This window comes from Lemur catta, chromosome 27, assembly GCF_020740605.2.
Source record: "Lemur catta isolate mLemCat1 chromosome 27, mLemCat1.pri, whole genome shotgun sequence".
In the NCBI taxonomy this organism is placed as follows: domain Eukaryota; kingdom Metazoa; phylum Chordata; class Mammalia; order Primates; family Lemuridae; genus Lemur; species Lemur catta.
Window position 1 is genome coordinate 998,642 of NC_059154.1, and position 24,442 is coordinate 1,023,083.

Here is a 24,442-nt window from a genome sequence, read left to right on the forward strand (position 1 = left end):
ACCCCTGGCCAGATCTTGTTTCTTTTATACCCCTCCTACCTTAAGTTCATGATCCCCTTAATAATATCCCTCCAACGATAAAAAGTCAATATGTTTCTATCAAAGGTAGAGGCTTTCTTCCCTTTTTCAGGGTACTCACAGCCACCTTATTCCATGTAAAAATTTCACCGTGTTAGAGATAACAGCAAGTACTCAATGTTTGCGTTTCCCTGAGACACACACGCTCATTTCAGTTTCTTTGAATCCAGTCCAAATACAGTCCATACCTTGTGAGGGGTTGAGATGTCTTTTGAAAGAGTGTCCATACATCGCGACTAGTCGGGGGCAGCCCCGGTTGTCACCATTTCCCTTTGTTTCCTACCGCTGTCCGCAGTGACCCGAGCTATTTTTGCATTGTGAGGGGTTTCATCGTGGATTTAAACGTATTTAACGTGTTTCAATATCTTGCAATCATTAGACTTGCTGGCGATCAAACCGTCCTGTGTTTGGCAAACGGGAGTCTACTCATTCTGGTTCCTGTGTCTTTTGACGTGACCCTCGTCCTGTTGGATATGGTAGCATCCGCGCTTCCCAGTATGAGAAGCGTGCGTTTCCCGCCCCAGACTTCAAGTCAGCGTATGTCTCCAGTAAGTCTTAGGACCGTTTAATAACGATGGTTGGCGGAGACCACGATCTAGAGGCTGGTGAAATGCACTAGTGTCGAGTTCGCACCTATGTCTCAGCACTTTCCGTGGAAAAACTTAAAAAAAAAAAAAAAAAAAAAAGAAAAGAAAAGAAAGAAAGAGAGAAAGAAAAGAAAAAAAAATTACAGGAAAACACATTGAGTTTACACTGATAATCCAAGTTCAAACTGAGAACTGAGAGTTTTTTTACATTACTTTACCGATTTCACCTCTTCCTCTCACACCCAGATTCCCAGTACCCAAAGACACCAACAGCATTTCTTCTTTGCAGGATCCCACAGAATAATCGTAGCCATGCACCATAGAACCGTGGACTGGTTCCTACTGCATGAACTAGGAAAGGCGAGGAAGGAACCTTCTATTGTTCCGGCTGCACTGTGAAAATGTAAGAGCTGCCGTCCGCCGAAGCCAGTCTGCTCATGTCCAAGGAGCTCTGAGCCACGTCACACTCCTTTGGAATATTTCCCTGAGCCTTCATGTGGGCTCCTGACGTCTGTAGAATCTGACAAGTCACACATTGTCCTCCCGTTTGTGTCCTCCGTGCTTTGAATAGATGTGCTATTGAGTGTTTGAATTTTGTTGTCATTGGTGTATGTGTTTGTGGCAAAGTGTTGAGTGTTTGGTGTGTATGTAGCAGCTAGAGAGCGAGGCTCTGAAGGCTACTGGGCAGCAGGAGGGCGCGGGGTCGGGTGGGGGGCGCTGGGCCGGGAGGGCCGCGTAGCAGCTGGGCCTCTCGAGGCGTCCGGGGACGGCCGCTGCCGTCTAGGGCCATAGCACCCTGAACGTGCCCGATCTCCTCTGGTCTGGGAAGCTAAGCAGGGTCGGGCCAGGTTAGTACTTGGATGGGAGACCGCCTGGGAATACCGGGTGCTGTAGGCTTTTGCTTCTTCTTTTGTCCCGCCCGCTGGGGGGTCGGGGGTGGGGGGGCCCCCCGCCTTCTGCGCCCGCCCCCACTTTCGCCCTCGGGCCCCGGCCCCTCCCCCCCCTCGGCGCGACCCGCTGCCCCCCGCCCGGGGCTTCCTCCCCTCTCCCCCGCTGCAGCACCACCGCCAGGTGGCGGCAGCGGCAGAGCGTCCCAGGCGTTCCGTTGGGCCGGCAGCGGAGCCCCAACCCTGGGCCCCACACCGGGCCGGGGCCGGGCGGCGGGATCCCTAAGTGCCGCTGGGTCTCCTCTCCCCCCGACCCCGCACCCGCCGCCCCGCACTCCGGGACATCGCGTACACCCGGCGCGGGACAGCCCACGGCGGCAAACCGTGTCCTGGGCCCCCGGACACCCGGCCCACCGTGCACTTTCTCTCCGCCGCACACCCGGGCCTCGGGCCCGGGCCTCACGCCGGGCGGGCTCCTCGCCGCCGCCGGGGCTCCCGAGAGACACACCGGCGCGCCGCACAGGGCGAGTCGCTGGCCACCTGGGCAGAGAGGACACACAACAGCACACGGAGCGCACGCACCCAAACCCAAACCACCCACCGGCCCCTTGACCCCTGGCTACACACCCCAAACCCCACCCCAGCGGGCCACAGGATAGCCGGCTCTGGCCCCCCGCGCCGCCCCCCGCCCCCGCGCGGGGGCTGCTGCCACACGCAGGCCCTGAGGGGAATCGGGGCAGAACGGTCCTCCCCAGACGGGGGTGGGGTGGCGGGGTGGGGGGGGACACTGCAGATCTTCAGGACCTCCGGGTGACGGACCAGCGGCAGGCACGGCCCTGCCTCCTCCTCCCGGCCCCGCCCCAAAGCCCCTCCCCACCGTGCCCTCGCGTGGGCCGGCGGAGGGCCCTCTCTCGCGCACTCTCCGGCTCCGGCCCTCCGCTCCCACGCGTGGAAGCCTGTCCCTGCGCGCGTGCCCGTGGGTCTGCTCCTCGGGCTGTGGGACGGCGGTGCGTCCGTGGTTTGGGTGGGGGTGGGAGGGTGCGCGCGCGAGACCCGTGAGGCTCCGCCTGGCCCCCCACCCCCACCCCGATCCGGGCAGGTGGGCTAGCGAAGGGCCAGGGCGGCGGGAGGGACCCGACTGCGCAGGGAGGGACGCGTCGCAGCAGCTCGGCCTCTTGAGGCGTCCGGGGGCGGCCGCCCTCGTCTACGGCCAGACCACCCTGAACGCACCCGATCTCGTCTCACCTCGGAAGCTAAGCAGGGTCGGGCCCGGTTAGTACTTGGATGGGAGACCGCCTGGGAATCCCGGGTGCCGTAGGCTTTTTGCTCTGCCTCTCTTTCTGCCCCGCCCCCCTGGGCTGGGAAGGGGAGGGGGGGCCTTCGCCCTCCGCGCCCGCCCCGGCTCCCGCCCCCGGCCGGCCCGGACCCCGCCCCGTGGCCCCTGGAGAGAGGGTCAGATTGGAGATGTGGAGGCTCAGTCCCCGAGGCTGCCGCCCCTCACACACCTGCCGCAGGCCCGGGCCTCCGGAACTTCGGACCGACCGGCTCTGAATTCAGGACACAGTCTAAAGTTGTCCAAGGAGATGACCACGTTACCACCCTGGGAAAGGAAAAATTGGATCCTATCCATATATGCAGAAGAAGAGAATCTAAACAGTTGGCTATCCGTTCACGGGAACATAACTTAAGAATCCAGATGCGAAGACATCTAGAAACACTTTTCAAACGTCTAAATCTTTAGAAAATATTCTGAAGGATTAAGAGGTAGAAGCATTCTTTGGACAGTCACGAGCAAGACCAGGGTGTCGATAGGAAATCCTTCTGTTCGATACTGCAAGAGACGCTCCAAAAACATACTACAACAAGGGAAAACACTAACAATATATGGGAAAGGAAAATCACCTTTCTTCATTTTCCTCACCTCCTACGGTTCTCAAAATAGAATGTTTGCCCCTATGCGCGGGAGACCTGTAGAAATCCTAGGTGAGTCCAGCAAGATAGCTCTAGATGAAATCAACATTCGATCGATAGTTTCGATATTTCTTGTTTCCTCGCAAATACACAATAATGAATGCAATTCTTGAAAAGGATAACATTCAAAGTCACAGAAAATCCACACAGCACCTACGGGGCAAAGGTGCCAACTTCGATGGAAAACTTAGCAAAAACGTACATGATGGCTCCCATCGATGGAGAGGCTATCCCGTAGTCCTCCATAGACGGACACAGAGTCCCCAAACTAATCATTTCCCCCACATTAATAAATAATCCCATTTAAACAGGGTTTATATCTAGAAACTTACAGTCTGCTTCTTTCTCTTTTTCTTTTAATTTGGGAAAGGGATATGTTAAAGAATGATGATAATGATCATGATTATCATTATGATTATTATATTAAATCGAATTAACCGTACCAAAACCCCACCACTCACCTTATAAAAATGGGAGTTGATGCATATGTCGGAAGCCGCTGTGTATCTTTTTCTCAAGGCGTGGAACCACAAAAACGCTTCTCCCAAACAAATCCCATCTCGACTGTCATCCTTTTCCTTGCTTTTCCTTTGAAAGTTTTTGCTCTCTGTTATAGGACTATCTCATTGAGGTAGTTTGTTAATTTCACAGTTTATAGAATAGATGTGGAACCATTCTGGATTCCTTCTGGGTAACTTGTGTGCCAGGGGAAACCTTCTGTTTGGAGAATACTCCTCGCTTACACAGGAAGCTGCAGTTCATCAGCGCTGCTAGAGAATGGCACTGCACGAATCAGTCGGAAGTATCTTTATCCGATCTTTGAGTAGGTCCGTGTACAAGGGGCTCCCGTGAGGATTACCCTAGATGCTTCCTGGTCACATGTGCCCTATCTTCTCTCTGGTACGTGCTACTCAGAGAATATGCTTGCTCCTGAATTATGCCAGTGTTTATTCATTTCCATTTAGGCTACAGTGTTTTCCAAATGGTCCTATAATTTCGCCTCCCATATCAGCAGGGTGTGTGCAAGAGTTTTCCTCAAAGCCAACACAGTGATCAGTTTCTTAAGTTTCCTCAATCTGGTGAGTTGGAAACTATATCTGGCTTCATTTTTTATTCTGCATTTCCTTGACCAATAATGAGGACACGGGGCCAAAGGCGTATTAAGCGTATTAAACGTAGATATTCTGTAACAGTAATATTTTGCCAATTATATGGGCTACAGATACCTTGTCCTGTTTGCAGCTTGTTTTTGACCCTCTTCATGGTATCTTTGGAAACTTTTCATGATGGGAAATTTGGAATAGAAACAAAATCGGAAAGAATAGTAGAGTATTTTCTCACTCCCCTGACTCAAGAAATCACCAACCCCTGGCCAGATCTTGTTTCTTTTATACCCCTCCTACCTTAAGTTCATGATCCCCTTAATAATATCCCTCCAACGATAAAAAGTCAATATGTTTCTATCAAAGGTAGAGGCTTTCTTCCCTTTTTCAGGGTACTCACAGCCACCTTATTCCATGTAAAAATTTCACCGTGTTAGAGATAACAGCAAGTACTCAATGTTTGCGTTTCCCTGAGACACACACGCTCATTTCAGTTTCTTTGAATCCAGTCCAAATACAGTCCATACCTTGTGAGGGGTTGAGATGTCTTTTGAAAGAGTGTCCATACATCGCGACTAGTCGGGGGCAGCCCCGGTTGTCACCATTTCCCTTTGTTTCCTACCGCTGTCCGCAGTGACCCGAGCTATTTTTGCATTGTGAGGGGTTTCATCGTGGATTTAAACGTATTTAACGTGTTTCAATATCTTGCAATCATTAGACTTGCTGGCGATCAAACCGTCCTGTGTTTGGCAAACGGGAGTCTACTCATTCTGGTTCCTGTGTCTTTTGACGTGACCCTCGTCCTGTTGGATATGGTAGCATCCGCGCTTCCCAGTATGAGAAGCGTGCGTTTCCCGCCCCAGACTTCAAGTCAGCGTATGTCTCCAGTAAGTCTTAGGACCGTTTAATAACGATGGTTGGCGGAGACCACGATCTAGAGGCTGGTGAAATGCACTAGTGTCGAGTTCGCACCTATGTCTCAGCACTTTCCGTGGAAAAACTTAAAAAAAAAAAAAAAAAAAAAAAGAAAAGAAAAGAAAGAAAGAGAGAAAGAAAAGAAAAAAAAATTACAGGAAAACACATTGGGTTTACACTGATAATCCAAGTTCAAACTGAGAACTGAGAGTTTTTTTACATTACTTTACCGATTTCACCTCTTCCTCTCACACCCAGATTCCCAGTACCCAAAGACACCAACAGCATTTCTTCTTTGCAGGATCCCACAGAATAATCGTAGCCATGCACCATAGAACCGTGGACTGGTTCCTACTGCATGAACTAGGAAAGGCGAGGAAGGAACCTTCTATTGTTCCGGCTGCACTGTGAAAATGTAAGAGCTGCCGTCCGCCGAAGCCAGTCTGCTCATGTCCAAGGAGCTCTGAGCCACGTCACACTCCTTTGGAATATTTCCCTGAGCCTTCATGTGGGCTCCTGACGTCTGTAGAATCTGACAAGTCACACATTGTCCTCCCGTTTGTGTCCTCCGTGCTTTGAATAGATGTGCTATTGAGTGTTTGAATTTTGTTGTCATTGGTGTATGTGTTTGTGGCAAAGTGTTGAGTGTTTGGTGTGTATGTAGCAGCTAGAGAGCGAGGCTCTGAAGGCTACTGGGCAGCAGGAGGGCGCGGGGTCGGGTGGGGGGCGCTGGGCCGGGAGGGCCGCGTAGCAGCTGGGCCTCTCGAGGCGTCCGGGGACGGCCGCTGCCGTCTAGGGCCATAGCACCCTGAACGTGCCCGATCTCCTCTGGTCTGGGAAGCTAAGCAGGGTCGGGCCAGGTTAGTACTTGGATGGGAGACCGCCTGGGAATACCGGGTGCTGTAGGCTTTTGCTTCTTCTTTTGTCCCGCCCGCTGGGGGGTCGGGGGTGGGGGGGCCCCCCGCCTTCTGCGCCCGCCCCCACTTTCGCCCTCGGGCCCCGGCCCCTCCCCCCCCTCGGCGCGACCCGCTGCCCCCGCCCGGGGCTTCCTCCCCTCTCCCCCGCTGCAGCACCACCGCCAGGTGGCGGCAGCGGCAGAGCGTCCCAGGCGTTCCGTTGGGCCGGCAGCGGAGCCCCAACCCTGGGCCGCACACCGGGCCGGGGCCGGGCGGCGGGATCCCTAAGTGCCGCTGGGTCTCCTCTCCCCCCGACCCCGCACCCGCCGCCCCGCACTCCGGGACATCGCGTACACCCGGCGCGGGACAGCCCACGGCGGCAAACCGTGTCCTGGGCCCCCGGACACCCGGCCCACCGTGCACTTTCTCTCCGCCGCACACCCGGGCCTCGGGCCCGGGCCTCACGCCGGGCGGGCTCCTCGCCGCCGCCGGGGCTCCCGAGAGACACACCGGCGCGCCGCACAGGGCGAGTCGCTGGCCACCTGGGCAGAGAGGACACACAACAGCACACGGAGCGCACGCACCCAAACCCAAACCACCCACCGGCCCCTTGACCCCTGGCTACACACCCCAAACCCCACCCCAGCGGGCCACAGGATAGCCGGCTCTGGCCCCCCGCGCCGCCCCCCGCCCCCGCGCGGGGGCTGCTGCCACACGCAGGCCCTGAGGGGAATCGGGGCAGAACGGTCCTCCCCAGACGGGGGTGGGGTGGCGGGGTGGGGGGGGACACTGCAGATCTTCAGGACCTCCGGGTGACGGACCAGCGGCAGGCACGGCCCTGCCTCCTCCTCCCGGCCCCGCCCCAAAGCCCCTCCCCACCGTGCCCTCGCGTGGGCCGGCGGAGGGCCCTCTCTCGCGCACTCTCCGGCTCCGGCCCTCCGCTCCCACGCGTGGAAGCCTGTCCCTGCGCGCGTGCCCGTGGGTCTGCTCCTCGGGCTGTGGGACGGCGGTGCGTCCGTGGTTTGGGTGGGGGTGGGAGGGTGCGCGCGCGAGACCCGTGAGGCTCCGCCTGGCCCCCCACCCCCACCCCGATCCGGGCAGGTGGGCTAGCGAAGGGCCAGGGCGGCGGGAGGGACCCGACTGCGCAGGGAGGGACGCGTCGCAGCAGCTCGGCCTCTTGAGGCGTCCGGGGGCGGCCGCCCTCGTCTACGGCCAGACCACCCTGAACGCACCCGATCTCGTCTCACCTCGGAAGCTAAGCAGGGTCGGGCCCGGTTAGTACTTGGATGGGAGACCGCCTGGGAATCCCGGGTGCCGTAGGCTTTTTGCTCTGCCTCTCTTTCTGCCCCGCCCCCCTGGGCTGGGAAGGGGAGGGGGGGCCTTCGCCCTCCGCGCCCGCCCCGGCTCCCGCCCCCGGCCGGCCCGGACCCCGCCCCGTGGCCCCTGGAGAGAGGGTCAGATTGGAGATGTGGAGGCTCAGTCCCCGAGGCTGCCGCCCCTCACACACCTGCCGCAGGCCCGGGCCTCCGGAACTTCGGACCGACCGGCTCTGAATTCAGGACACAGTCTAAAGTTGTCCAAGGAGATGACCACGTTACCACCCTGGGAAAGGAAAAATTGGATCCTATCCATATATGCAGAAGAAGAGAATCTAAACAGTTGGCTATCCGTTCACGGGAACATAACTTAAGAATCCAGATGCGAAGACATCTAGAAACACTTTTCAAACGTCTAAATCTTTAGAAAATATTCTGAAGGATTAAGAGGTAGAAGCATTCTTTGGACAGTCACGAGCAAGACCAGGGTGTCGATAGGAAATCCTTCTGTTCGATACTGCAAGAGACGCTCCAAAAACATACTACAACAAGGGAAAACACTAACAATATATGGGAAAGGAAAATCACCTTTCTTCATTTTCCTCACCTCCTACGGTTCTCAAAATAGAATGTTTGCCCCTATGCGCGGGAGACCTGTAGAAATCCTAGGTGAGTCCAGCAAGATAGCTCTAGATGAAATCAACATTCGATCGATAGTTTCGATATTTCTTGTTTCCTCGCAAATACACAATAATGAATGCAATTCTTGAAAAGGATAACATTCAAAGTCACAGAAAATCCACACAGCACCTACGGGGCAAAGGTGCCAACTTCGATGGAAAACTTAGCAAAAACGTACATGATGGCTCCCATCGATGGAGAGGCTATCCCGTAGTCCTCCATAGACGGACACAGAGTCCCCAAACTAATCATTTCCCCCACATTAATAAATAATCCCATTTAAACAGGGTTTATATCTAGAAACTTACAGTCTGCTTCTTTCTCTTTTTCTTTTAATTTGGGAAAGGGATATGTTAAAGAATGATGATAATGATCATGATTATCATTATGATTATTATATTAAATCGAATTAACCGTACCAAAACCCCACCACTCACCTTATAAAAATGGGAGTTGATGCATATGTCGGAAGCCGCTGTGTATCTTTTTCTCAAGGCGTGGAACCACAAAAACGCTTCTCCCAAACAAATCCCATCTCGACTGTCATCCTTTTCCTTGCTTTTCCTTTGAAAGTTTTTGCTCTCTGTTATAGGACTATCTCATTGAGGTAGTTTGTTAATTTCACAGTTTATAGAATAGATGTGGAACCATTCTGGATTCCTTCTGGGTAACTTGTGTGCCAGGGGAAACCTTCTGTTTGGAGAATACTCCTCGCTTACACAGGAAGCTGCAGTTCATCAGCGCTGCTAGAGAATGGCACTGCACGAATCAGTCGGAAGTATCTTTATCCGATCTTTGAGTAGGTCCGTGTACAAGGGGCTCCCGTGAGGATTACCCTAGATGCTTCCTGGTCACATGTGCCCTATCTTCTCTCTGGTACGTGCTACTCAGAGAATATGCTTGCTCCTGAATTATGCCAGTGTTTATTCATTTCCATTTAGGCTACAGTGTTTTCCAAATGGTCCTATAATTTCGCCTCCCATATCAGCAGGGTGTGTGCAAGAGTTTTCCTCAAAGCCAACACAGTGATCAGTTTCTTAAGTTTCCTCAATCTGGTGAGTTGGAAACTATATCTGGCTTCATTTTTTATTCTGCATTTCCTTGACCAATAATGAGGACACGGGGCCAAAGGCGTATTAAGCGTATTAAACGTAGATATTCTGTAACAGTAATATTTTGCCAATTATATGGGCTACAGATACCTTGTCCTGTTTGCAGCTTGTTTTTGACCCTCTTCATGGTATCTTTGGAAACTTTTCATGATGGGAAATTTGGAATAGAAACAAAATCGGAAAGAATAGTAGAGTATTTTCTCACTCCCCTGACTCAAGAAATCACCAACCCCTGGCCAGATCTTGTTTCTTTTATACCCCTCCTACCTTAAGTTCATGATCCCCTTAATAATATCCCTCCAACGATAAAAAGTCAATATGTTTCTATCAAAGGTAGAGGCTTTCTTCCCTTTTTCAGGGTACTCACAGCCACCTTATTCCATGTAAAAATTTCACCGTGTTAGAGATAACAGCAAGTACTCAATGTTTGCGTTTCCCTGAGACACACACGCTCATTTCAGTTTCTTTGAATCCAGTCCAAATACAGTCCATACCTTGTGAGGGGTTGAGATGTCTTTTGAAAGAGTGTCCATACATCGCGACTAGTCGGGGGCAGCCCCGGTTGTCACCATTTCCCTTTGTTTCCTACCGCTGTCCGCAGTGACCCGAGCTATTTTTGCATTGTGAGGGGTTTCATCGTGGATTTAAACGTATTTAACGTGTTTCAATATCTTGCAATCATTAGACTTGCTGGCGATCAAACCGTCCTGTGTTTGGCAAACGGGAGTCTACTCATTCTGGTTCCTGTGTCTTTTGACGTGACCCTCGTCCTGTTGGATATGGTAGCATCCGCGCTTCCCAGTATGAGAAGCGTGCGTTTCCCGCCCCAGACTTCAAGTCAGCGTATGTCTCCAGTAAGTCTTAGGACCGTTTAATAACGATGGTTGGCGGAGACCACGATCTAGAGGCTGGTGAAATGCACTAGTGTCGAGTTCGCACCTATGTCTCAGCACTTACCGTGGAAAAACTTAAAAAAAAAAAAAAAAAAAAAAAAGAAAAGAAAAGAAAGAAAGAGAGAAAGAAAAGAAAAAAAAAATTACAGGAAAACACATTGAGTTTACACTGATAATCCAAGTTCAAACTGAGAACTGAGAGTTTTTTTACATTACTTTACCGATTTCACCTCTTCCTCTCACACCCAGATTCCCAGTACCCAAAGACACCAACAGCATTTCTTCTTTGCAGGATCCCACAGAATAATCGTAGCCATGCACCATAGAACCGTGGACTGGTTCCTACTGCATGAACTAGGAAAGGCGAGGAAGGAACCTTCTATTGTTCCGGCTGCACTGTGAAAATGTAAGAGCTGCCGTCCGCCGAAGCCAGTCTGCTCATGTCCAAGGAGCTCTGAGCCACGTCACACTCCTTTGGAATATTTCCCTGAGCCTTCATGTGGGCTCCTGACGTCTGTAGAATCTGACAAGTCACACATTGTCCTCCCGTTTGTGTCCTCCGTGCTTTGAATAGATGTGCTATTGAGTGTTTGAATTTTGTTGTCATTGGTGTATGTGTTTGTGGCAAAGTGTTGAGTGTTTGGTGTGTATGTAGCAGCTAGAGAGCGAGGCTCTGAAGGCTACTGGGCAGCAGGAGGGCGCGGGGTCGGGTGGGGGGCGCTGGGCCGGGAGGGCCGCGTAGCAGCTGGGCCTCTCGAGGCGTCCGGGGACGGCCGCTGCCGTCTAGGGCCATAGCACCCTGAACGTGCCCGATCTCGTCTGGTCTGGGAAGCTAAGCAGGGTCGGGCCAGGTTAGTACTTGGATGGGAGACCGCCTGGGAATACCGGGTGCTGTAGGCTTTTGCTTCTTCTTTTGTCCCGCCCGCTGGGGGGTCGGGGGTGGGGGGGCCCCCCGCCTTCTGCGCCCGCCCCCACTTTCGCCCTCGGGCCCCGGCCCCTCCCCCCCCTCGGCGCGACCCGCTGCCCCCGCCCGGGGCTTCCTCCCCTCTCCCCCGCTGCAGCACCACCGCCAGGTGGCGGCAGCGGCAGAGCGTCCCAGGCGTTCCGTTGGGCCGGCAGCGGAGCCCCAACCCTGGGCCCCACACCGGGCCGGGGCCGGGCGGCGGGATCCCTAAGTGCCGCTGGGTCTCCTCTCCCCCCGACCCCGCACCCGCCGCCCCGCACTCCGGGACATCGCGTACACCCGGCGCGGGACAGCCCACGGCGGCAAACCGTGTCCTGGGCCCCCGGACACCCGGCCCACCGTGCACTTTCTCTCCGCCGCACACCCGGGCCTCGGGCCCGGGCCTCACGCCGGGCGGGCTCCTCGCCGCCGCCGGGGCTCCCGAGAGACACACCGGCGCGCCGCACAGGGCGAGTCGCTGGCCACCTGGGCAGAGAGGACACACAACAGCACACGGAGCGCACGCACCCAAACCCAAACCACCCACCGGCCCCTTGACCCCTGGCTACACACCCCAAACCCCACCCCAGCGGGCCACAGGATAGCCGGCTCTGGCCCCCCGCGCCGCCCCCCGCCCCCGCGCGGGGGCTGCTGCCACACGCAGGCCCTGAGGGGAATCGGGGCAGAACGGTCCTCCCCGGACGGGGGTGGGGTGGCGGGGTGGGGGGGGACACTGCAGATCTTCAGGACCTCCGGGTGACGGACCAGCGGCAGGCACGGCCCTGCCTCCTCCTCCCGGCCCCGCCCCAAAGCCCCTCCCCACCGTGCCCTCGCGTGGGCCGGCGGAGGGCCCTCTCTCGCGCACTCTCCGGCTCCGGCCCTCCGCTCCCACGCGTGGAAGCCTGTCCCTGCGCGCGTGCCCGTGGGTCTGCTCCTCGGGCTGTGGGACGGCGGTGCGTCCGTGGTTTGGGTGGGGGTGGGAGGGTGCGCGCGCGAGACCCGTGAGGCTCCGCCTGGCCCCCCACCCCCACCCCGATCCGGGCAGGTGGGCTAGCGAAGGGCCAGGGCGGCGGGAGGGACCCGACTGCGCAGGGAGGGACGCGTCGCAGCAGCTCGGCCTCTTGAGGCGTCCGGGGGCGGCCGCCCTCGTCTACGGCCAGACCACCCTGAACGCACCCGATCTCGTCTCACCTCGGAAGCTAAGCAGGGTCGGGCCCGGTTAGTACTTGGATGGGAGACCGCCTGGGAATCCCGGGTGCCGTAGGCTTTTTGCTCTGCCTCTCTTTCTGCCCCGCCCCCCTGGGCTGGGAAGGGGAGGGGGGGCCTTCGCCCTCCGCGCCCGCCCCGGCTCCCGCCCCCGGCCGGCCCGGACCCCGCCCCGTGGCCCCTGGAGAGAGGGTCAGATTGGAGATGTGGAGGCTCAGTCCCCGAGGCTGCCGCCCCTCACACACCTGCCGCAGGCCCGGGCCTCCGGAACTTCGGACCGACCGGCTCTGAATTCAGGACACAGTCTAAAGTTGTCCAAGGAGATGACCACGTTACCACCCTGGGAAAGGAAAAATTGGATCCTATCCATATATGCAGAAGAAGAGAATCTAAACAGTTGGCTATCCGTTCACGGGAACATAACTTAAGAATCCAGATGCGAAGACATCTAGAAACACTTTTCAAACGTCTAAATCTTTAGAAAATATTCTGAAGGATTAAGAGGTAGAAGCATTCTTTGGACAGTCACGAGCAAGACCAGGGTGTCGATAGGAAATCCTTCTGTTCGATACTGCAAGAGACGCTCCAAAAACATACTACAACAAGGGAAAACACTAACAATATATGGGAAAGGAAAATCACCTTTCTTCATTTTCCTCACCTCCTACGGTTCTCAAAATAGAATGTTTGCCCCTATGCGCGGGAGACCTGTAGAAATCCTAGGTGAGTCCAGCAAGATAGCTCTAGATGAAATCAACATTCGATCGATAGTTTCGATATTTCTTGTTTCCTCGCAAATACACACTAATGAATGCAATTCTTGAAAAGGATAACATTCAAAGTCACAGAAAATCCACACAGCACCTACGGGGCAAAGGTGCCAACTTCGATGGAAAACTTAGCAAAAACGTACATGATGGCTCCCATCGATGGAGAGGCTATCCCGTAGTCCTCCATAGACGGACACAGAGTCCCCAAACTAATCATTTCCCCCACATTAATAAATAATCCCATTTAAACAGGGTTTATATCTAGAAACTTACAGTCTGCTTCTTTCTCTTTTTCTTTTAATTTGGGAAAGGGATATGTTAAAGAATGATGATAATGATCATGATTATCATTATGATTATTATATTAAATCGAATTAACCGTACCAAAACCCCACCACTCACCTTATAAAAATGGGAGTTGATGCATATGTCGGAAGCCGCTGTGTATCTTTTTCTCAAGGCGTGGAACCACAAAAACGCTTCTCCCAAACAAATCCCATCTCGACTGTCATCCTTTTCCTTGCTTTTCCTTTGAAAGTTTTTGCTCTCTGTTATAGGACTATCTCATTGAGGTAGTTTGTTAATTTCACAGTTTATAGAATAGATGTGGAACCATTCTGGATTCCTTCTGGGTAACTTGTGTGCCAGGGGAAACCTTCTGTTTGGAGAATACTCCTCGCTTACACAGGAAGCTGCAGTTCATCAGCGCTGCTAGAGAATGGCACTGCACGAATCAGTCGGAAGTATCTTTATCCGATCTTTGAGTAGGTCCGTGTACAAGGGGCTCCCGTGAGGATTACCCTAGATGCTTCCTGGTCACATGTGCCCTATCTTCTCTCTGGTACGTGCTACTCAGAGAATATGCTTGCTCCTGAATTATGCCAGTGTTTATTCATTTCCATTTAGGCTACAGTGTTTTCCAAATGGTCCTATAATTTCGCCTCCCATATCAGCAGGGTGTGTGCAAGAGTTTTCCTCAAAGCCAACACAGTGATCAGTTTCTTAAGTTTCCTCAATCTGGTGAGTTGGAAACTATATCTGGCTTCATTTTTTATTCTGCATTTCCTTGACCAATAATGAGGACACGGGGCCAAAGGCGTATTAAGCGTATTAAACGTAGATATTCTGTAACAGTAATATTTTGCCAATTATATGGGCTACAGATACCTTGTCCTGTTTGCAGCTTGTTTTTGACCCTCTTCATGGTATCTTTGGAAACTTTTCATGATGGGAAATTTGGAATAGAAACAAAATCGGAAAGAATAGTAGAGTATTTTCTCACTCCCCTGACTCAAGAAATCACCAACCCCTGGCCAGATCTTGTTTCTTTTATACCCCTCCTACCTTAAGTTCATGATCCCCTTAATAATATCCCTCCAACGATAAAAAGTCAATATGTTTCTATCAAAGGTAGAGGCTTTCTTCCCTTTTTCAGGGTACTCACAGCCACCTTATTCCATGTAAAAATTTCACCGTGTTAGAGATAACAGCAAGTACTCAATGTTTGCGTTTCCCTGAGACACACACGCTCATTTCAGTTTCTTTGAATCCAGTCCAAATACAGTCCATACCTTGTGAGGGGTTGAGATGTCTTTTGAAAGAGTGTCCATACATCGCGACTAGTCGGGGGCAGCCCCGGTTGTCACCATTTCCCTTTGTTTCCTACCGCTGTCCGCAGTGACCCGAGCTATTTTTGCATTGTGAGGGGTTTCATCGTGGATTTAAACGTATTTAACGTGTTTCAATATCTTGCAATCATTAGACTTGCTGGCGATCAAACCGTCCTGTGTTTGGCAAACGGGAGTCTACTCATTCTGGTTCCTGTGTCTTTTGACGTGACCCTCGTCCTGTTGGATATGGTAGCATCCGCGCTTCCCAGTATGAGAAGCGTGCGTTTCCCGCCCCAGACTTCAAGTCAGCGTATGTCTCCAGTAAGTCTTAGGACCGTTTAATAACGATGGTTGGTGGAGACCACGATCTAGAGGCTGGTGAAATGCACTAGTGTCGAGTTCGCACCTATGTCTCAGCACTTACCGTGGAAAAACTTAAAAAAAAAAAAAAAAAAAAAAAGAAAAGAAAAGAAAGAAAGAGAGAAAGAAAAGAAAAAAAAAATTACAGGAAAACACATTGAGTTTACACTGATAATCCAAGTTCAAACTGAGAACTGAGAGTTTTTTTACATTACTTTACCGATTTCACCTCTTCCTCTCACACCCAGATTCCCAGTACCCAAAGACACCAACAGCATTTCTTCTTTGCAGGATCCCACAGAATAATCGTAGCCATGCACCATAGAACCGTGGACTGGTTCCTACTGCATGAACTAGGAAAGGCGAGGAAGGAACCTTCTATTGTTCCGGCTGCACTGTGAAAATGTAAGAGCTGCCGTCCGCCGAAGCCAGTCTGCTCATGTCCAAGGAGCTCTGAGCCACGTCACACTCCTTTGGAATATTTCCCTGAGCCTTCATGTGGGCTCCTGACGTCTGTAGAATCTGACAAGTCACACATTGTCCTCCCGTTTGTGTCCTCCGTGCTTTGAATAGATGTGCTATTGAGTGTTTGAATTTTGTTGTCATTGGTGTATGTGTTTGTGGCAAAGTGTTGAGTGTTTGGTGTGTATGTAGCAGCTAGAGAGCGAGGCTCTGAAGGCTACTGGGCAGCAGGAGGGCGCGGGGTCGGGTGGGGGGCGCTGGGCCGGGAGGGCCGCGTAGCAGCTGGGCCTCTCGAGGCGTCCGGGGACGGCCGCTGCCGTCTAGGGCCATAGCACCCTGAACGTGCCCGATCTCCTCTGGTCTGGGAAGCTAAGCAGGGTCGGGCCAGGTTAGTACTTGGATGGGAGACCGCCTGGGAATACCGGGTGCTGTAGGCTTTTGCTTCTTCTTTTGTCCCGCCCGCTGGGGGGTCGGGGGTGGGGGGGGCCCCCGCCTTCTGCGCCCGCCCCCACTTTCGCCCTCGGGCCCCGGCCCCTCCCCCCCCTCGGCGCGACCCGCTGCCCCCGCCCGGGGCTTCCTCCCCTCTCCCCCGCTGCAGCACCACCGCCAGGTGGCGGCAGCGGCAGAGCGTCCCAGGCGTTCCGTTGGGCCGGCAGCGGAGCCCCAACCCTGGGCCCCACACCGGGCCGGGGCCGGGCGGCGGGATCCCTAAGTGCCGCTGGGTCTCCTCTCCCCCCGACCCCGCACCCGCCGCCCCGCACTCCGGGACATCGCGTACACCCGGCGCGGGACAGCCCACGGCGGCAAACCGTGTCCTGGGCCCCCGGACACCCGGCCCACCGTGCACTTTCTCTCCGCCGCACACCCGGGCCTCGGGCCCGGGCCTCACGCCGGGCGGGCTCCTCGCCGCCGCCGGGGCTCCCGAGAGACACACCGGCGCGCCGCACAGGGCGAGTCGCTGGCCACCTGGGCAGAGAGGACACACAACAGCACACGGAGCGCACGCACCCAAACCCAAACCACCCACCGGCCCCTTGACCCCTGGCTACACACCCCAAACCCCACCCCAGCGGGCCACAGGATAGCCGGCTCTGGCCCCCCGCGCCGCCCCCCGCCCCCGCGCGGGGGCTGCTGCCACACGCAGGCCCTGAGGGGAATCGGGGCAGAACGGTCCTCCCCGGACGGGGGTGGGGTGGCGGGGTGGGGGGGGACACTGCAGATCTTCAGGACCTCCGGGTGACGGACCAGCGGCAGGCACGGCCCTGCCTCCTCCTCCCGGCCCCGCCCCAAAGCCCCTCCCCACCGTGCCCTCGCGTGGGCCGGCGGAGGGCCCTCTCTCGCGCACTCTCCGGCTCCGGCCCTCCGCTCCCACGCGTGGAAGCCTGTCCCTGCGCGCGTGCCCGTGGGTCTGCTCCTCGGGCTGTGGGACGGCGGTGCGTCCGTGGTTTGGGTGGGGGTGGGAGGGTGCGCGCGCGAGACCCGTGAGGCTCCGCCTGGCCCCCCACCCCCACCCCGATCCGGGCAGGTGGGCTAGCGAAGGGCCAGGGCGGCGGGAGGGACCCGACTGCGCAGGGAGGGACGCGTCGCAGCAGCTCGGCCTCTTGAGGCGTCCGGGGGCGGCCGCCCTCGTCTACGGCCAGACCACCCTGAACGCACCCGATCTCGTCTCACCTCGGAAGCTAAGCAGGGTCGGGCCCGGTTAGTACTTGGATGGGAGACCGCCTGGGAATCCCGGGTGCCGTAGGCTTTTTGCTCTGCCTCTCTTTCTGCCCCGCCCCCCTGGGCTGGGAAGGGGAGGGGGGGCCTTCGCCCTCCGCGCCCGCCCCGGCTCCCGCCCCCGGCCGGCCCGGACCCCGCCCCGTGGCCCCTGGAGAGAGGGTCAGATTGGAGATGTGGAGGCTCAGTCCCCGAGGCTGCCGCCCCTCACACACCTGCCGCAGGCCCGGGCCTCCGGAACTTCGGACCGACCGGCTCTGAATTCAGGACACAGTCTAAAGTTGTCCAAGGAGATGACCACGTTACCACCCTGGGAAAGGAAAAATTGGATCCTATCCATATATGCAGAAGAAGAGAATCTAAACAGTTGGCTATCCGTTCACGGGAACATAACTTAAGAATCCAGATGCGAAGACATCTAGAAACACTTTTCAAACGTCTAAATCTTTAGAAAATATTCTGAAGGATTAAGAGGTAGAAGCATTCTTTGGACAGTCACGAGCAAGACCAGGGTGTCGATAGGAAATCCTTCTGTTCGATACTGCAAGAGACGCTCCAAAAACATACTACAACAAGGGAAAACACTAACAATATATGGGAAAGGAAAATCACCTTTCTTCATTTTCCTCACCTCCTACGGTTCTCAAAATAGAATGTTTGCCCCTATGCGCGGGAGACCTGTAGAAATCCTAGGTGAGTCCAGCAAGATAGCTCTAGATGAAATCAACATTCGATCGATAGTTTCGATATTTCTTGTTTCCTCGCAAATACACACTAATGAATGCAATTCTTGAAAAGGATAACATTCAAAGTCACAGAAAATCCACACAGCACCTACGGGGCAAAGGTGCCAACTTCGATGGAAAACTTAGCAAAAACGTACATGATGGCTCCCATCGATGGAGAGGCTATCCCGTAGTCCTCCATAGACGGACACAGAGTCCCCAAACTAATCATTTCCCCCACATTAATAAATAATCCCATTTAAACAGGGTTTATATCTAGAAACTTACAGTCTGCTTCTTTCTCTTTTTCTTTTAATTTGGGAAAGGGATATGTTAAAGAATGATGATAATGATCATGATTATCATTATGATTATTATATTAAATCGAATTAACCGTACCAAAACCCCACCACTCACCTTATAAAAATGGGAGTTGATGCATATGTCGGAAGCCGCTGTGTATCTTTTTCTCAAGGCGTGGAACCACAAAAACGCTTCTCCCAAACAAATCCCATCTCGACTGTCATCCTTTTCCTTGCTTTTCCTTTGAAAGTTTTTGCTCTCTGTTATAGGACTATCTCATTGAGGTAGTTTGTTAATTTCACAGTTTATAGAATAGATGTGGAACCATTCTGGATTCCTTCTGGGTAACTTGTGTGCCAGGGGAAACCTTCTGTTTGGAGAATACTCCTCGCTTACACAGGAAGCTGCAGTTCATCAGCGCTGCTAGAGAATGGCACTGCACGAATCAGTCGGAAGTATCTTTATCCGATCTTTGAGTAGGTCCGTGTACAAGGGGCTCCCGTGAGGATTACCCTAGATGCTTCCTGGTCACATGTGCCCTATCTTCTCTCTGGTACGTGCTACTCAGAGAATATGCTTGCTCCTGAATTATGCCAGTGTTTATTCATTTCCATTTAGGCTACAGTGTTTTCCAAATGGTCCTATAATTTCGCCTCCCATATCAGCAGGGTGTGTGCAAGAGTTTTCCTCAAAGCCAACACAGTGATCAGTTTCTTAAGTTTCCTCAATCTGGTGAGTTGGAAACTATATCTGGCTTCATTTTTTATTCTGCATTTCCTTGACCAATAATGAGGACACGGGGCCAAAGGCGTATTAAGCGTATTAAACGTAGATATTCTGTAACAGTAATATTTTGCCAATTATATGGGCTACAGATACCTTGTCCTGTTTGCAGCTTGTTTTTGACCCTCTTCATGGTATCTTTGGAAACTTTTCATGATGGGAAATTTGGAATAGAAACAAAATCGGAAAGAATAGTAGAGTATTTTCTCACTCCCCTGACTCAAGAAATCACCAACCCCTGGCCAGATCTTGTTTCTTTTATACCCCTCCTACCTTAAGTTCATGATCCCCTTAATAATATCCCTCCAACGATAAAAAGTCAATATGTTTCTATCAAAGGTAGAGGCTTTCTTCCCTTTTTCAGGGTACTCACAGCCACCTTATTCCATGTAAAAATTTCACCGTGTTAGAGATAACAGCAAGTACTCAATGTTTGCGTTTCCCTGAGACACACACGCTCATTTCAGTTTCTTTGAATCCAGTCCAAATACAGTCCATACCTTGTGAGGGGTTGAGATGTCTTTTGAAAGAGTGTCCATACATCGCGACTAGTCGGGGGCAGCCCCGGTTGTCACCATTTCCCTTTGTTTCCTACCGCTGTCCGCAGTGACCCGAGCTATTTTTGCATTGTGAGGGGTTTCATCGTGGATTTAAACGTATTTAACGTGTTTCAATATCTTGCAATCATTAGACTTGCTGGCGATCAAACCGTCCTGTGTTTGGCAAACGGGAGTCTACTCATTCTGGTTCCTGTGTCTTTTGACGTGACCCTCGTCCTGTTGGATATGGTAGCATCCGCGCTTCCCAGTATGAGAAGCGTGCGTTTCCCGCCCCAGACTTCAAGTCAGCGTATGTCTCCAGTAAGTCTTAGGACCGTTTAATAACGATGGTTGGTGGAGACCACGATCTAGAGGCTGGTGAAATGCACTAGTGTCGAGTTCGCACCTATGTCTCAGCACTTACCGTGGAAAAACTTAAAAAAAAAAAAAAAAAAAAAAAGAAAAGAAAAGAAAGAAAGAGAGAAAGAAAAGAAAAAAAAAATTACAGGAAAACACATTGAGTTTACACTGATAATCCAAGTTCAAACTGAGAACTGAGAGTTTTTTTACATTACTTTACCGATTTCACCTCTTCCTCTCACACCCAGATTCCCAGTACCCAAAGACACCAACAGCATTTCTTCTTTGCAGGATCCCACAGAATAATCGTAGCCATGCACCATAGAACCGTGGACTGGTTCCTACTGCATGAACTAGGAAAGGCGAGGAAGGAACCTTCTATTGTTCCGGCTGCACTGTGAAAATGTAAGAGCTGCCGTCCGCCGAAGCCAGTCTGCTCATGTCCAAGGAGCTCTGAGCCACGTCACACTCCTTTGGAATATTTCCCTGAGCCTTCATGTGGGCTCCTGACGTCTGTAGAATCTGACAAGTCACACATTGTCCTCCCGTTTGTGTCCTCCGTGCTTTGAATAGATGTGCTATTGAGTGTTTGAATTTTGTTGTCATTGGTGTATGTGTTTGTGGCAAAGTGTTGAGTGTTTGGTGTGTATGTAGCAGCTAGAGAGCGAGGCTCTGAAGGCTACTGGGCAGCAGGAGGGCGCGGGGTCGGGTGGGGGGCGCTGGGCCGGGAGGGCCGCGTAGCAGCTGGGCCTCTCGAGGCGTCCGGGGACGGCCGCTGCCGTCTAGGGCCATAGCACCCTGAACGTGCCCGATCTCCTCTGGTCTGGGAAGCTAAGCAGGGTCGGGCCAGGTTAGTACTTGGATGGGAGACCGCCTGGGAATACCGGGTGCTGTAGGCTTTTGCTTCTTCTTTTGTCCCGCCCGCTGGGGGGTCGGGGGTGGGGGGGCCCCCCGCCTTCTGCGCCCGCCCCCACTTTCGCCCTCGGGCCCCGGCCCCTCCCCCCCCTCGGCGCGACCCGCTGCCCCCGCCCGGGGCTTCCTCCCCTCTCCCCCGCTGCAGCACCACCGCCAGGTGGCGGCAGCGGCAGAGCGTCCCAGGCGTTCCGTTGGGCCGGCAGCGGAGCCCCAACCCTGGGCCCCACACCGGGCCGGGGCCGGGCGGCGGGATCCCTAAGTGCCGCTGGGTCTCCTCTCCCCCCGACCCCGCACCCGCCGCCCCGCACTCCGGGACATCGCGTACACCCGGCGCGGGACAGCCCACGGCGGCAAACCGTGTCCTGGGCCCCCGGACACCCGGCCCACCGTGCACTTTCTCTCCGCCGCACACCCGGGCCTCGGGCCCGGGCCTCACGCCGGGCGGGCTCCTCGCCGCCGCCGGGGCTCCCGAGAGACACACCGGCGCGCCGCACAGGGCGAGTCGCTGGCCACCTGGGCAGAGAGGACACACAACAGCACACGGAGCGCACGCACCCAAACCCAAACCACCCACCGGCCCCTTGACCCCTGGCTACACACCCCAAACCCCACCCCAGCGGGCCACAGGATAGCCGGCTCTGGCCCCCCGCGCCGCCCCCCGCCCCCGCGCGGGGGCTGCTGCCACACGCAGGCCCTGAGGGGAATCGGGGCAGAACGGTCCTCCCCGGACGGGGGTGGGGTGGCGGGGTGGGGGGGGACACTGCAGATCTTCAGGACCTCCGGGTGACGGACCAGCGGCAGGCACGGCCCTGCCTCCTCCTCCCGGCCCCGCCCCAAAGCCCCTCCCCACCGTGCCCTCGCGTGGGCCGGCGGAGGGCCCTCTCTCGCGCACTCTCCGGCTCCGGCCCTCCGCTCCCACGCGTGGAAGCCTGTCCCTGCGCGCGTGCCCGTGGGTCTGCTCCTCGGGCTGTGGGACGGCGGTGCGTCCGTGGTTTGGGTGGGGGTGGGAGGGTGCGCGCGCGAGACCCGTGAGGCTCCGCCTGGCCCCCCACCCCCACCCCGATCCGGGCAGGTGGGCTAGCGAAGGGCCAGGGCGGCGGGAGGGACCCGACTGCGCAGGGAGGGACGCGTCGCAGCAGCTCGGCCTCTTGAGGCGTCCGGGGGCGGCCGCCCTCGTCTACGGCCAGACCACCCTGAACGCACCCGATCTCGTCTCACCTCGGAAGCTAAGCAGGGTCGGGCCCGGTTAGTACTTGGATGGGAGACCGCCTGGGAATCCCGGGTGCCGTAGGCTTTTTGCTCTGCCTCTCTTTCTGCCCCGCCCCCCTGGGCTGGGAAGGGGAGGGGGGGCCTTCGCCCTCCGCGCCCGCCCCGGCTCCCGCCCCCGGCCGGCCCGGACCCCGCCCCGTGGCCCCTGGAGAGAGGGTCAGATTGGAGATGTGGAGGCTCAGTCCCCGAGGCTGCCGCCCCTCACACACCTGCCGCAGGCCCGGGCCTCCGGAACTTCGGACCGACCGGCTCTGAATTCAGGACACAGTCTAAAGTTGTCCAAGGAGATGACCACGTTACCACCCTGGGAAAGGAAAAATTGGATCCTATCCATATATGCAGAAGAAGAGAATCTAAACAGTTGGCTATCCGTTCACGGGAACATAACTTAAGAATCCAGATGCGAAGACATCTAGAAACACTTTTCAAACGTCTAAATCTTTAGAAAATATTCTGAAGGATTAAGAGGTAGAAGCATTCTTTGGACAGTCACGAGCAAGACCAGGGTGTCGATAGGAAATCCTTCTGTTCGATACTGCAAGAGACGCTCCAAAAACATACTACAACAAGGGAAAACACTAACAATATATGGGAAAGGAAAATCACCTTTCTTCATTTTCCTCACCTCCTACGGTTCTCAAAATAGAATGTTTGCCCCTATGCGCGGGAGACCTGTAGAAATCCTAGGTGAGTCCAGCAAGATAGCTCTAGATGAAATCAACATTCGATCGATAGTTTCGATATTTCTTGTTTCCTCGCAAATACACACTAATGAATGCAATTCTTGAAAAGGATAACATTCAAAGTCACAGAAAATCCACACAGCACCTACGGGGCAAAGGTGCCAACTTCGATGGAAAACTTAGCAAAAACGTACATGATGGCTCCCATCGATGGAGAGGCTATCCCGTAGTCCTCCATAGACGGACACAGAGTCCCCAAACTAATCATTTCCCCCACATTAATAAATAATCCCATTTAAACAGGGTTTATATCTAGAAACTTACAGTCTGCTTCTTTCTCTTTTTCTTTTAATTTGGGAAAGGGATATGTTAAAGAATGATGATAATGATCATGATTATCATTATGATTATTATATTAAATCGAATTAACCGTACCAAAACCCCACCACTCACCTTATAAAAATGGGAGTTGATGCATATGTCGGAAGCCGCTGTGTATCTTTTTCTCAAGGCGTGGAACCACAAAAACGCTTCTCCCAAACAAATCCCATCTCGACTGTCATCCTTTTCCTTGCTTTTCCTTTGAAAGTTTTTGCTCTCTGTTATAGGACTATCTCATTGAGGTAGTTTGTTAATTTCACAGTTTATAGAATAGATGTGGAACCATTCTGGATTCCTTCTGGGTAACTTGTGTGCCAGGGGAAACCTTCTGTTTGGAGAATACTCCTCGCTTACACAGGAAGCTGCAGTTCATCAGCGCTGCTAGAGAATGGCACTGCACGAATCAGTCGGAAGTATCTTTATCCGATCTTTGAGTAGGTCCGTGTACAAGGGGCTCCCGTGAGGATTACCCTAGATGCTTCCTGGTCACATGTGCCCTATCTTCTCTCTGGTACGTGCTACTCAGAGAATATGCTTGCTCCTGAATTATGCCAGTGTTTATTCATTTCCATTTAGGCTACAGTGTTTTCCAAATGGTCCTATAATTTCGCCTCCCATATCAGCAGGGTGTGTGCAAGAGTTTTCCTCAAAGCCAACACAGTGATCAGTTTCTTAAGTTTCCTCAATCTGGTGAGTTGGAAACTATATCTGGCTTCATTTTTTATTCTGCATTTCCTTGACCAATAATGAGGACACGGGGCCAAAGGCGTATTAAGCGTATTAAACGTAGATATTCTGTAACAGTAATATTTTGCCAATTATATGGGCTACAGATACCTTGTCCTGTTTGCAGCTTGTTTTTGACCCTCTTCATGGTATCTTTGGAAACTTTTCATGATGGGAAATTTGGAATAGAAACAAAATCGGAAAGAATAGTAGAGTATTTTCTCACTCCCCTGACTCAAGAAATCACCAACC

General features: G+C 53.9%; 5 non-coding genes and 5 pseudogenes across 5 annotated transcripts; all 10 read left to right on the top strand.

Annotated features, from left to right (window-relative positions):
- The first annotated feature begins 1,443 nt into the window (after nt 1-1,443).
- On the top strand, nt 1,444-1,562 carry LOC123627822 (annotated as a pseudogene).
- A 1,192-nt stretch (nt 1,563-2,754) lies between these two features.
- LOC123627925 lies at nt 2,755-2,873 on the top strand. The gene has a single exon (XR_006731535.1). It is a non-coding gene; the product is annotated as a 5S ribosomal RNA (ribosomal RNA).
- A 3,458-nt stretch (nt 2,874-6,331) lies between these two features.
- On the top strand, nt 6,332-6,450 carry LOC123627823 (annotated as a pseudogene).
- A 1,191-nt stretch (nt 6,451-7,641) lies between these two features.
- LOC123627927 lies at nt 7,642-7,760 on the top strand. The gene has a single exon (XR_006731536.1). It is a non-coding gene; the product is annotated as a 5S ribosomal RNA (ribosomal RNA).
- A 3,460-nt stretch (nt 7,761-11,220) lies between these two features.
- LOC123627802 lies at nt 11,221-11,339 on the top strand (annotated as a pseudogene).
- A 1,191-nt stretch (nt 11,340-12,530) lies between these two features.
- LOC123627928 lies at nt 12,531-12,649 on the top strand. The gene has a single exon (XR_006731537.1). It is a non-coding gene; the product is annotated as a 5S ribosomal RNA (ribosomal RNA).
- A 3,459-nt stretch (nt 12,650-16,108) lies between these two features.
- LOC123627825 lies at nt 16,109-16,227 on the top strand (annotated as a pseudogene).
- A 1,191-nt stretch (nt 16,228-17,418) lies between these two features.
- LOC123627929 lies at nt 17,419-17,537 on the top strand. Its single transcript, XR_006731538.1, has one exon. It is a non-coding gene; the product is annotated as a 5S ribosomal RNA (ribosomal RNA).
- Nucleotides 17,538-20,996: 3,459 nt separating this feature from the next.
- LOC123627826 lies at nt 20,997-21,115 on the top strand (annotated as a pseudogene).
- Nucleotides 21,116-22,306: 1,191 nt separating this feature from the next.
- LOC123627930 lies at nt 22,307-22,425 on the top strand. The gene has a single exon (XR_006731539.1). It is a non-coding gene; the product is annotated as a 5S ribosomal RNA (ribosomal RNA).
- The last annotated feature ends 2,017 nt before the right edge of the window (nt 22,426-24,442 follow it).